Below are 12,743 nucleotides of genomic sequence, written 5' to 3'. Positions count from 1 at the left end.
TATCAGATCTAATCCCTTGAATCTATTTGTCACTTTCACTGTATAATCATAAAGGATTTGATTTAGGGCGTACCTGAATGGCCTAGTGGTTTTCCCTACTTTCTTCAATATAAGTCTGAATTTTGCATTAATGAGTTCATTATCTGAGCCACAGTCAGCTCCCTATCTTGTTTTTGCAGACTGCATAGAGCTTCTCCATCATCGGCTGCAAAGAATATAATCAGTCTGATTTCAGCATTGACCATCTGGTGATGTCCATGTGTAGAGTTGTCACTTGGAGGGTGTTTTCTCTGACCAGTGCTTTCTCTTGGCAAAACTCTGTTAGCCTTTGCCATGCTTCATTTTGTACTCCAAGGCCAAACTTACCCATTACTCCAGGTATCTCTTTTTTTTTTTTTTAAACTTTACATAATTGTATTAGTTTTGCCAAATATCAAAATGAATCCACCACAGGTATACATGTGTTCCCCATCCCGAACCCTCCTCCCTCCTCCCTCCCCATACCATCCCTCTGGGCCGTCCCAGTGCACCAGCCCCAAGCATCCAGCATCGTGCATCGAACCTGGACTGGCAACTCGTTTCCTACATGATATTTTACATGTTTCATTGCCATTCTCCCAAATCTTCCCACCCTCTCCCTCTCCCACAGAGTCCATAAGACTGTTCTATACATCAGTGTCTCTTTTGCTGTCTCGTACACTGGGTTATTGTTACCATCTTTCTAAATACCATATATATGCATTAGTATACTGTATTTATGTTTTTCCTTCTGGCTTACTTCACTCTGTATAATAGGCTCCAGTTTCATCCACCTCATTAGAACTGATTCAAATGTATTCTTTTTAATGGCTGGGTAATACTCCATTGTGTATATGTACCACTGCTTTCTTATCCATTCATCTGCTGATGGACATATAGGTTGCCTCCATGTCTTGGCTATTATAAACAGTGCTGCGATGAACATTGGGGTACACGTGTCTCTTTCCCTTCTGGTTTCCTCAGTGTGTATGCCCAGCAGTGGGATTGCTGGATCATAAGCCAGTTCTATTTCCAGTTTTTTAAGGAATCTCCACACTGTTCTCCATAGTGGCTGTACTAGTTTGCATTCCCACCAACAGTGTAAGAGGGTTCCCTTTTCTCCACACCCTCTCCAGCATTTATTATTTGTAGACTTTTGGATCGCAGCCATTCTGACTGGTGTGAAATGGTACCGCATAGTGGTTTTGATTTGCATTTCTCTGATAATGAGTGATGTTGAGCATCTTTTCATGTGTTTGTTAGCCATCTGTATGTCTTCTTTGGAGAAATGTCTATTTAGTTCTTTGGCCCATTTTTTGATTGGGTCGTTTATTTTTCTGGAGTTGAGCTGTAGGAGTTGCTTGTATATTTTTGAGATTAGTTGTTTGTCCGTTGCTTCATTTGCTATTATTTTCTCCCATTCTGAAGGCTGTCTTTTCACCTTGCTAATAGTTTCCTTTGATGTGCAGAAGCTTTTAAGGTTAATTAGGTCCCATTTGTTTATTTTTGCTTTTATTTCCAATATTCTGGGAGGTGGGTCATAGAGGATCCTGCTGTGATGTATGTCGGAGAGTGTTTTGCCTATGTTCTCCTCTAGGAGTTTTATAGTTTCTGGTCTTACATTTAGATGTTTAATCCATTTTGAGTTTATTTTTGTGTATGGTGTTAGAAAGTGGTCCAGTTTCATTCTTTTACAAGTGGTTGACCAGATTTCCCAGCACCACTTGTTAAAGAGATTGTCTTTAATCCATTGTATATTCTTGCCTCCTTTGTCAAAGATAAGGTGTCCATATGTGCGTGGATTTATCTCTGGGCTTTCTATTTTATTCTATTGATCAATATTTCTGTCTTTGTGCCAGTACCATACTGTCTTGATAACTGTGGCTTTGTAGTAGAGCCTGAAGTCAGGTAGGTTGATTCCTCCAGTTCCATTCTTCTTTCTCAAGATCGCTTTGGCTATTCGAGGTTTTTTGTATTTCCATACAAATTGTGAAATTATTTGTTCTAGCTCTGTGAAGAATACTGTTGGTAGCTTGATAGGGATTGCGTTGAATCTATAAATTGCTTTGGGTAGTATACTCATTTTCACTATATTGATTCTTCCAATCCATGAACATGGTATATTTCTCCATCTATTAGTGTCCTCTTTGATTTCTTTCACCAGTGTTTTATAGTTTTCTATATATAGGTCTTTAGTTTCTTTAGGTAGATATATTCCTAAGTATTTTATTCTTTCCGTTGCAATGGTGAATGGAATTGTTTCCTTAATTTCTCTTTCTGTTTTCTCATTATTAGTGTATAGGAATGCAAGGGATTTCTGCGTGTTGATTTTATATCCTGCAACTTTACTATAGTCATTGATTATTTCTAGTAATTTTCTGGTGGAATCTTTAGGGTTTTCTATGTAGAGGATCATGTCATCTGCAAATAGTGAGAGTTTTACTTCTTCTTTTCCAATTTGGATTCCTTTTCTTTTTCTGCTCTGATTGCTGTGGCCAAAACTTCCAAAATTATGTTGAATAGTAATGAAAGTGGGTGAAAGTGGGCACCCTTGTCTTGTTCCTGACTTTAGAGGAAATGCTTTCAATTTTTCACCATTGAGGATAATGTTTGCTGTGGGTTTGTCATATATAGCTTTTATTATGTTGAGGTATGTTCCTTCTATTCCTGCTTTCTGGAGAGTTTTTATCATAAATGGATGTTGAATTTTGTCAAAGGCTTTCTCTGCATCTATTGAGATAAATCATATGGTTTTTATTTTTCAATTTGTTAATGTGGTGTATTACATTGATTGATTTGCAGATATTGAAGAATCCTTGCATCCCTGGGATAAAGCCCATTTGATCATGGTGTATGATCTTTTTAATGTGTTGTTGGATTCTGATTGCTAGAATTTTGTTAAGGATTTTTGCATCTATGTTCATCAGTGATATTGGCCTGTAGTTTTCTTTTTTTGTGGCATCTTTGTCAGGTTTTGGTATTAGGGTGATGGTGGCCTCATAGAATGAGTTTGGAAGTTTACCTTCCTCTGCAATTTTCTGGAAGAGTTTGAGCAGGATAGGTGTTAGCTCTTCTCTAAATTTTTGGTAGAATTCAGCTGTGAAGCCGTCTGGACCGGGGCTTTTGTTTGCTGGAAGATTTTTGATTACAGTTTCAATTTCCATGCTTGTGATGGGTCTGTTAAGATTTTCTATTTCTTCCTGGTCCAGTTTTGGAAAGTTGTACTTTTCTAAGAATTTGTCCATTTCTTCCACGTTGTCCATTTTATTGGCATATAATTGTTGATAGTAGTCTCTTATGATCCTTTGTATTTCTGTGTTGTCTGTTGTGATCTCTCCATTTTCGTTTCTAATTTTGTTGATTTGATTTTTCTCCCTTTGTTTCTTGATGAGTCTGGCTAATGGTTTGTCAATTTTATTTATCCTTTCAAAGAACCAGCTTTTGGTTTTGTTGATTTTTGCTATGGTCTCTTTTGTTTCTTTTGCATTTATTTCTGCTCTAATTTTTAAGATTTCTTTCCTTCTACTAACCCTGGGGTTCTTCATTTCTTCCTTTTCTAGTTGCTTTAGGTGTAGAGTTAGGTTATTTATTTGACTTTTTTCTTGTTTCTTGAGGTGTGCCTGTATTGCTATGAACTTTCCCCTTAGGACTGCTTTTACCATGTCCCACAGGTTTTGGGTTGTTGTGTTTTCATTTTCATTCGTTTCTATGCAAATTTTGATTTCTTTTTTGATTTCTTCTGTGATTTGTTGGTTATTCAGCAGTGTGTTGTTCAGCCTCCATATGTTGGAATTTTTAATAGTTTTTCTCCTGTAATTGAGATCTAATCTTACTGCATTGTGGTCAGAAAAAATGCTTGGAATGATTTCTATTTTTTTGAATTTACCAAGGCTAGCTTTATGGCCCAGGATGTGATCTATCCTGGAGAAGGTTCCATGTGCGCTTGAGAAAAAGGTGAAATTCATTGTTTTGGGATGAAATGTCCTATAGATATCAATTAGGTCTAACTGGTCTATTGTATCGTTTAAAGTTTGTGTTTCCTTGTTAATTTTCTGTTTAGTTGATCTATCCATAGGTGTAAGTGGGGTATTAAAGTCTCCCACTATTATTGTGTTATTGTTAATTTCTCCTTTCATACTTGTTAGCATTTGTCTTACGTACTGTGGTGCTCCCGTGTTGGGTGCATATATATTTATAATTGTTATATCTTCTTCTTGGATTGATCCTTTGATCATTATGTAGTGACCTTCTTTGTCTCTTTTCACAGCCTTTGTTTTAAAGTCTATTTTATCTGATATGAGTATTGCTACTCCTGCTTTCTTTTGGTCCCTATTTCATGAAAAATCTTTTTCCAGCCCTTCACTTTCAGTCTGTATGTGTCCCCTGTTTTGAGGTGGGTCTCTTGTAGACAACATATGTAGGGGTCTTGTTTTTGTATCCATTCAGCCAGCCTTTGTCTTTTGGTTGGGGCATTCAACCCATTTATGTTTAAGGTAATTACTGATAAGTATGATCCCATTGCCATTTACTTTATTGTTTTGGGTTCGAGTTTATACACCGTTTTTGTGTTTCCTGTCTAGAGAATATCCTTTAGTATTTGTTGGAGAGCTGGTTTGGTGGTGCAGAATTCTCTCAGCTTTTGCTTGTCTGAAAAGCTTTTGATTTCTCCTTCATACTTGAATGAGATCCTTGCTGGGTACAATAATCTGGGCTGTAGGTTATTTTCTTTCATCATTTTAAGTATGTCTTGCCATTCCCTCCTAGCTTGAAGAGTTTCTATTGAAAGATCAGCTGTTATCCTTATGGGAATTCCCTTGTGTGTTATTTGTTGTTTTTCCCTTGCTGCTTTTAATATTTGTTCTTTGTGTTTGATCTTTGTTAATTTGATTAATATGTGTCTTGGGGTGTTTCTCCTTGGGTTTATCCTGTTTGGGACTCTCTGGGTTTCTTGTACTTGGGTGATTATTTCCTTCCCCATTTTAGGGAAGTTTTCCACTATTATCTCCTCAAGTATTTTCTCATGGTCTTTCTTTTTGTCTTCTTCTTCTGGAACCCCTATGATTCGAATGTTGTAGCGTTTAATATTGTCCTGGAGGTCTCTGAGATTGTCCTCATTTCTTTTAATTCGTTTTTCTTTTATCCTCTCTGATTCATTTATTTCTACCATTCTATCTTCTAATTCACTAATCCTGTCTTCTGCCTCTGTTATTCTACTATTTGTTGCCTCCAGAGTGTTTTTAATTTCATTTATTGCATTATTCATTATATATTGACTCTTTTTTATTTCTTCTAGGTCCTTGTTAAACCTTTCTTGCATCTTCTCAATCCTTGTCTCCAGGCTATTTATCTGTGATTCCATTTTAGTTTAAAGATTTTGGATCAGTTTCACTACCATTATTCAGAATTCTTTATCAGGTAGATTCCCTATCTCTTCCTCTTTTGTTTGGTTTGGTGGGCATTTATCCTGTTCCTTTATCTGTTGAGTATTCCTCTGTCTCTTCATCTTGTTTAAATTGCTGAGTTTGGGGTGTCCTTTATGTATTCTGGCAGTTTGTGGAGTTCTCTTTATTGTGGCGTTTCCTCACTGTGTGTGGGTTTGTACAGGTGGCTTGTCAAGGTTTCCTGGTTAGGGAAGCTTGTGTCGGTGTTCTGGTGGGTGGAGCTGTATTTCTTCTCTCTGGAGTGCAATGAAATGTCCAGTAATGAGTTATGAGATGTCTATAGTTTTGGGGTGACTTTGGGCAGCCTGTATCTTGAAGCTCAGGGCTGTGTTCCTTTGTTGCTGGAGAATTTGCTTGGTATGTCTTGCCCTGGAACTTATTGGCCCTTGTGTGGTGCTTGGTTTCAGTGTCGGTATGGAGGCATTTGATGAGCTCCTGTCAATTAATGTTCCTTGGAGTCAGGAGTTCCCTGGAGTCAGGGTTTGGACTTAAGTCTCCTGCTTCCGGTTATCGGTCTTATTTTTACAGTAGTTTCAAAACTTCTCCTTCTATACAGCACCATTGATAAAACATCTACATTAAAGATGAAAAGTTTCTCTACAGTGAGGGTCACTCAGAGAGGTTCACAGGGTTACATGGAGAAGAGAAGAGGGAGGAGGGAGTTAGAGGTGACCCAAATGAGATGAGGTGAATCAGTAGTGGAGAAAGTGAGCTAGCCAGTAGTCACTTCCTTATGTGCACTCCACAACTGGACCACTCAGAGATGTTCACGGGGTTATACAGAGAAGAGAAGAAGGAGGAAGGTAACAAAGGTGGCCAGAAGGATAAAAGGGGGGAATGAAAAGGAGGGAGACAGATCCAGCCAGTAATCAGTTCCCTAAGTGTTCTCCACCGTCTGGAACACACAGAAATTCACAGAGTTGGGTAGAGTAGAGAGGGGTTAGGGAGGAGACACAGGCGACCTGGTGGAGAAAAAGGAGAGTCCAAAGGGAGAGAGAGCAGTCAAGCCAGTAATCTCACTCCCTAGTGAAAAATGGGTCCTGAAGATTGGGTCCTTAAAGGTACAAAATTGGTAACAAATACATAAAAGCAAAAATTTTAAATCTAGAGTAGAGTTTGGAATTTCAAAAATACGATGTTAAAGAAAAGAAGAAGGAAAAGAAAGAGAGAAAAAACGAACAAATAAAAACAAACAAGGTCGCGAAAATTATAAAGAAAGTACAGGTACAAAATTGATAACTAATACCAGAAAGCAAAAATTTTAAATCTAGAGTAGAGTTTGGAATTTCAAAAATACGATGTTAAAGAAAAGAAGAAGGAAAAGAAAGAGAGAAAAAACGAACAAACAAAAACAAACAAGGTCGTGAAAATTATAAAGAAAGTACAGGTACAAAATTGATAACTAATACCAGAAAGCAAAAATTAAAAATCTAGAGTAGAGTTTGGAATTTCAAAAATACAATGTTAAAGAAAAGAAGAAGGAAAAGAAAGAGAGAAAAAACGAACAAACAAAAACAAACAAGGTCACGAAAATTATAAAGAAAGTACAGGTACAAAATTGATAACTAATACCAGGAAGCAAAAATTAAAAATCTAGAGTAGAGTTTGGAATTTCAAAAATACAATGTTAAAAAAAAAAAGAAGAAGAAGAAGAAGAAGAAAAATAAAGAGAGAAAACAAACAAACAAATACGAACAATGTAACAAAAATTATAAAGAAAATACAGGTACAAAATTGATATTAAATACCAAAAAGCATAAATTAAAAATCTAGAGTAAAGTTTGGAATTTCAGATATACAATGTTATATAAAAGATGAAGAGAAAGAAACAGAGAAGAAGGAAAAAAAAAAGTCACAGAAATTATATAAAAAAAAACTATAGGTACAAAATTGATAACATATACCAAAAAGCGAAAATTAAAAATCTAGAGTAGAGTTTGGAATTTCAAAAATACAATGTTAAAGAAAAGAAGAAAAAAACAAAAACAAACAAAAAACAAACCAAAAAAAAAAAAAAGGTCAAAAAATTATAAAATATATATATATGAAGTTTGCTGAAGAAGAAAAAAATAGGGTCTTTTTTTTTTTTTTGCAAAGTAATAGGTTATAAAAGTGAAAATTAAAGGAACAATAGAGGACTTAAAAAAATTTTTTTTAATTAAAAAAAAAAGAAAGAATGATCGTAAAAATAATAAAAATATATCTAGGACTTTTTTGTGGGTGTTGTGGGTTCAGTTCATTTTTGGCTAGTTCCTTGGTCAGATTTATATTTCTCAAGATCTATAGGCCCCTTCCTATGTAGTCCGTAGTAACCACAGGGTTTTGATCTATTGCCTGTAGCTTCCAAGGCGTTTCCCTCTGTTATATCTTCTTCTGTTTGCTAGTCTCTTCAGTATCTGGTTTCCGCCCTGACACAAAGGGCACGGTGGAGGACACTTTTTTTTTTTTTTTTAGGCTTACTTGTTCAGTTGCGCTGTGGGGAGGGAGGGAGGGATGCTGCAAACAAATAACACTGGCGTGGGCTCGCAGTACCTCAGCCACCCTGGGTCTGCTCCCGCTCATGGCGCGTGTAGCCTCCCTGTCCACACTGCTCAGACTCTAGGTTGTTCCGCCGGGAACAATCCGAGGCCGGCCCTGGGCTGCATGCACCTCCCAGGTCCAAGCCGCTCAGGTTCAGGCACTCGGGTAGTCCTCAGAGGCGCAGACTCAGTTGGGCCTGCGTTTTGTGCTCTTCCCAGGTCCGAGCAGCTCAGGTGATGAGGTGTTTGGCGAGCGCCAATGCTGCGACGTATCGCCTCCCTGCCACTCGGTTATCTGGGTGTAAAACCGGCGCACCTTCTCAGGCAGATGTTGACCGTCCAGACCCCCAAGAAGTTTTAGTTAGCAAAGAAGCCTGCTTACAGTTTTATAGATAATGTCTCTCTGGGGCTGCGATTGCCCCCTTCCGGCTCTGGCTGCCTATCACCGGAGGGGGAAGATCTGCAGCCAGCTATCTCTGTTCATTCCTTTGTTCCGTGTGCGGGCCTGGCGGTCTTAGGTTAGGGCTGGCTTTTCGCGTGGTAGATATCCCACAGTCTGGTTTGCTAGCCCAAATTATTTCGCTCAGATAGCGCTCAGGGTATTCAGGCCAGATTCTTACTCTCAGCGATGCAGCCCACGCCGTGCCTCCCTGCCCAGCCCCGGCTTGCTAATGGTGGATGCAGGCGTCTGCGCTGCTTCTCTGCTGGGGGAGTTACCGTAGGGCTCGCAATCTGTGAGTTTTAATTGTTTATTTATTTTTTCTCCCTGTTATGTTGCCCTCTGTGCTTCCAAAGCTCGGCACAGATTCGGCAGTGAGAAGGTTTCCTGGTGTTTGGAAACTTCTCTCTTTTTAAGATTCCCTTCCCGGGACGGAACTCCGTCCCTCCCTCTTTTGTCTCTTTTTTTTTTGTTTTTAATATTTTTTCCTACCTCCTTTTGAAGAGTTGGGTTGCTTTTCTGGGTGCCTGATGTCCTCTGCCGGCATTCAGAAGTTGTTTTGTGGAATTTACTCAACGTTTAAATGCTCTTTTGATGAATTTGTGGGGGAGAAAGTGTTCTCCCCGTCCTACTCCTCCGCCATCTTGGCTCCTCCCCCCTACTCCAGGTATCTCTTGACTCCCTACTTTTACATTCCAGCCCCCTCTGATGAAAAGGACATCTTTTTTTCACATTAATATAAAATATACTTATTGAGGAGTTACTTTTTTGCCAGACATTGAGCTGCAATAAAATATAAGGCACAGCCTTTATCTTCAAGATTTTGCCTTCCAATGAGGGAAAGTTGTCCATCTACGACTAATTATATGCTAATACGGTCTAACCCATTAGTACGCTAAAATGTTGATTAATTCTCATCAGGAGAAGTAAGAAGGCATCACTGAGTAGAAACATTTGAGCAGAGCCTTGACAAATATGGAGGATATCAACAGGCAGAGAAGAAAATAGTGGCAATAATAGGTCCAGATCCAACATTAGATCTGGAATCCAAGATAACATTCTGAGCATGGTCAAAACATTAAGAAGTGACATAGGATAATGAGACTAACAAGAATGGTGAATTGGAATAGGACAATGTAGTCAGAAGACCCTTGACACTCTGCCAGCCAGGGTGCTTCTAAGATAGATGGTAGTATAGATACTGCTAGGTGTCCAACTTGTATCCATCCCCTTTTTTCTCCTTGTTAATAGGGACCTAATTCTAATTTAGGAGGCAAAGTTCTACATAAAATACCTTACCTTCTCAAAACTCCCTTGTATCCAGGGATGGATATGTAACTTAGTTTGGACTATTAAGATATAAGCAGAAGTTTCTCAGGATATTTTTAAGAGGGGACACAGCTGACATCTGTATTTTTCATACTGACTTTGCATTTCTTTCCACCCATCTCACAAAGATGAATAGCTATTTCATAACTAGGGTGGCAAAAGTCTTACAGTGAGGATCATAGAACAGGAAGGAGCCTGGTTCTCAAGCGATAGCTCTGGTCTACCTCCCCTGGATCCCTTGTTATGGGGGAAAAATAAACTAATTTGTTTAATCCCTTGTGGCTAGGTTCCTATTAATGCAGCTAAGTTCAGTCCTGATTGATAGAGATGGCTTGTAGGGGAAAGCAAAAATAATTGAAAAAAAAGTAAGAGCAATTCTAACTGGAAGTTGAAACCCCAAGAATTGTGAGGGTGGGAGCAGGCCAGCACCAGCCTTGAGCACCCCAACCCCATGTCCATGCAGACAGCCCACCCATCAGTGGTCGACAGCAACTCTGCACTCTCCACCCCAAGGCCATGTAGCCAATGACATGGAAAGCCTACTATGCCATCCAGTGGGTCTTCAGCCACCACATGAAGCAGGGCTTTCCAGCTAGTGGGGCTGCGGGCCAATCCCAGCAACCAGTATGCCCATAGCAGTCAGCCCTGCCACAACAGAAGGGTGAATGGAGCCCACACAGAAAGTACTCCTAGAGCATATAGCTCTGATGACCATAGGGGATTGTGCTCTTTAATCCAACTGGATATCTTCTATAAAAGTTCTCTTCTCCTATATCAGGAAATGTAATCAACCTACCTGACACAAAGAAATAAACACAAGGGAATAGACAAAATGATAGAGGAATACTTTCCAAATGAAGAAATAAGACAAAAGCTCAGAAAAAGGACTAAAATTTAGAGGTAAGAAATCTACTGGGTAAAGAGTTCAAGGTGATGATTGTAAAGATGCTCACTGAGCTCAAGAGAAGGATGGATGAACACAGTGAAAATGAGAATTTCAGCAGTTAGCAAATGTAAAGAAGAATTAAATGGAGCTGAAGAAAACAATAACTGGAAAAAAGAAAACTAGAAAGAATCAACAGCTAATTCGATGATACGAAGGAATGGATCAGGAATCTGGAATACAGAGTGGTGTAATCATTTAAGCTAACCAGAAAAAAAGAATTAAAAACACGAGGATAGTTTAAGAGACTTCTGGAAAAAAATCAAGTGTACTAACTTTCACATTAGGAGTCCCAGAAGAAGAGAGGGAGAAAGCAGCAGAACTAAGTTGAAAATGTAGAGTTGTTAGAATGAACTTAAGCAATCACCAACGTAAAATAATTACATGTATTGATACATGAACCTTGTGGTAACCACAAACCAGAAACCTATGATAGATACACCTGCCAAAAAAAAAAAAAAAAAGAAAAGGAAAAGGAATCTAAATATAACACTAAAAATAGCCATCAAATCATAAGAGAAGAGAGCAAAAGAAGAAAGAAATGAAAAAGTATGAAAACAACCAGAAAACAATGTACAAAATGGCAATAAGCACATACCTATCAATAATATCTTTAAATATACGTAGACTAATGATCCAATCAGAAGACCTAGAGTGGTTGGATAAAACAAAAACACAAGAACCATATATATGCTGCCTGTAGGAAACTTATTTCAGATGTGAAGATGCACACAGGCTGAAAGTGAGAGAATTTGGAAAAGTATTCCATACAAATGGAAGCAAAAAGAAATCTTGAGTAGCAATACATATATCAGACAAAATTGACTTTAAAGCAAATATTGTAATAAGAGACAAAGAAGGACATAGCATGATAAAAAAAGATCACTCCAACAACAGGATATAGCAATTAAAATATATATACACCCATTATCAGATCAGATGAGATCAGATCAGTCACTCATTCACTCAGTGGTGTCCTACTCTTTGCGACCCCATGAATCGCAACACTCCAGGCCTCCCTATCCATCACCAACTCCCGGAGTTCACCCAGACTCACGTCCATCGAGTCAGTGATGCCATCCAGCCATCTCATCCTGTGTCGTCCCCTTCTCCTCTTGCCCCCAATCCCTACCACCATCAGAGTCTTTTCCAATGAGTCAGCTCTTCGCATGAGGTGGCCAAAGTATTGGAGTTTCAGCTTTACCATCATTCCTTCCAAAGAAATCCCAGGGCTGATCTCCTTCAGAATGGACTGGTTGGATCTCCTTGCAGTCCAAGGGACTCTCAAGAGTCTTCTCCAACACCACAGTTCAAAAGCATCAATTCTTCTATGCTCAGCCTTCTTCACAGTCCAACTCTCACATCCATACATGACCACAGGAAAAACCATAGCCTTGACTAGACGGACCTTTGTTGGCAAAGTAATGTCTCTGCTTTTGAATATGTTATCTAGGTTGGTCATAACTTTCCTTCTAAGGAGTAAGTGTCTTTTAATTTCATGGCTGCAGTCACCATCTGTAGTGATTTTGGAGCCCAGAAAAATAAAGCCTGACACTGTTTCCACTGTTTCCCCATCTATTTCCCGTGAAGTGATGGGACCAGATGCCATGATCTTCGTTTTCTGAATGTTGAGCTTTAAGCCAACTTTTTCACTCTCCACTTTCATTTTCATCAAGAGACTTTTTAGTTCCTCTTCACTTTCTGCCATAAGGGTGGTATCATCTGCATATCTGAGGTTATTGATATTTCTCCCGGCAATCTTGATTCCAGCTTGTGTTTCTTCCAGTCCAGTGTTTCTCATGATGTACTCTGCATATAAGTTAAATAAACAGGGTGACAATATACAGCCTTGACGAACTCCTTTTCCTATTTGGAACCAGTCTGTTGTTCCATGTCCAGTTCTAACTGTTGCTTCCTGACCTGCATACAGATTTCTCAAGAGGAAGATCAGGTGGTCTGGTATTCCCTTCTCTTTCAGAATTTTCCACAGGTTATTGTGATCCACACTGTCAAAGGCTTTGGCATAGTCAATAAAGCAGAAATAGATGCTTTTC

General features: G+C 38.8%; 1 protein-coding gene across 2 annotated transcripts in view; it reads left to right on the top strand.

Annotated features, from left to right (window-relative positions):
* Positions 1-12,743, top strand: part of PDE4B (phosphodiesterase 4B) — a 546,831-nt gene that overhangs the window by 276,307 nt on the left and 257,781 nt on the right. The window lies entirely within an intron of this gene.

The sequence above is a fragment of the Bos javanicus genome, chromosome 3 (assembly GCF_032452875.1).
Source record: "Bos javanicus breed banteng chromosome 3, ARS-OSU_banteng_1.0, whole genome shotgun sequence".
Classification (NCBI taxonomy): domain Eukaryota; kingdom Metazoa; phylum Chordata; class Mammalia; order Artiodactyla; family Bovidae; genus Bos; species Bos javanicus.
This window is presented reverse-complemented; position numbering and strand designations above follow the sequence as displayed.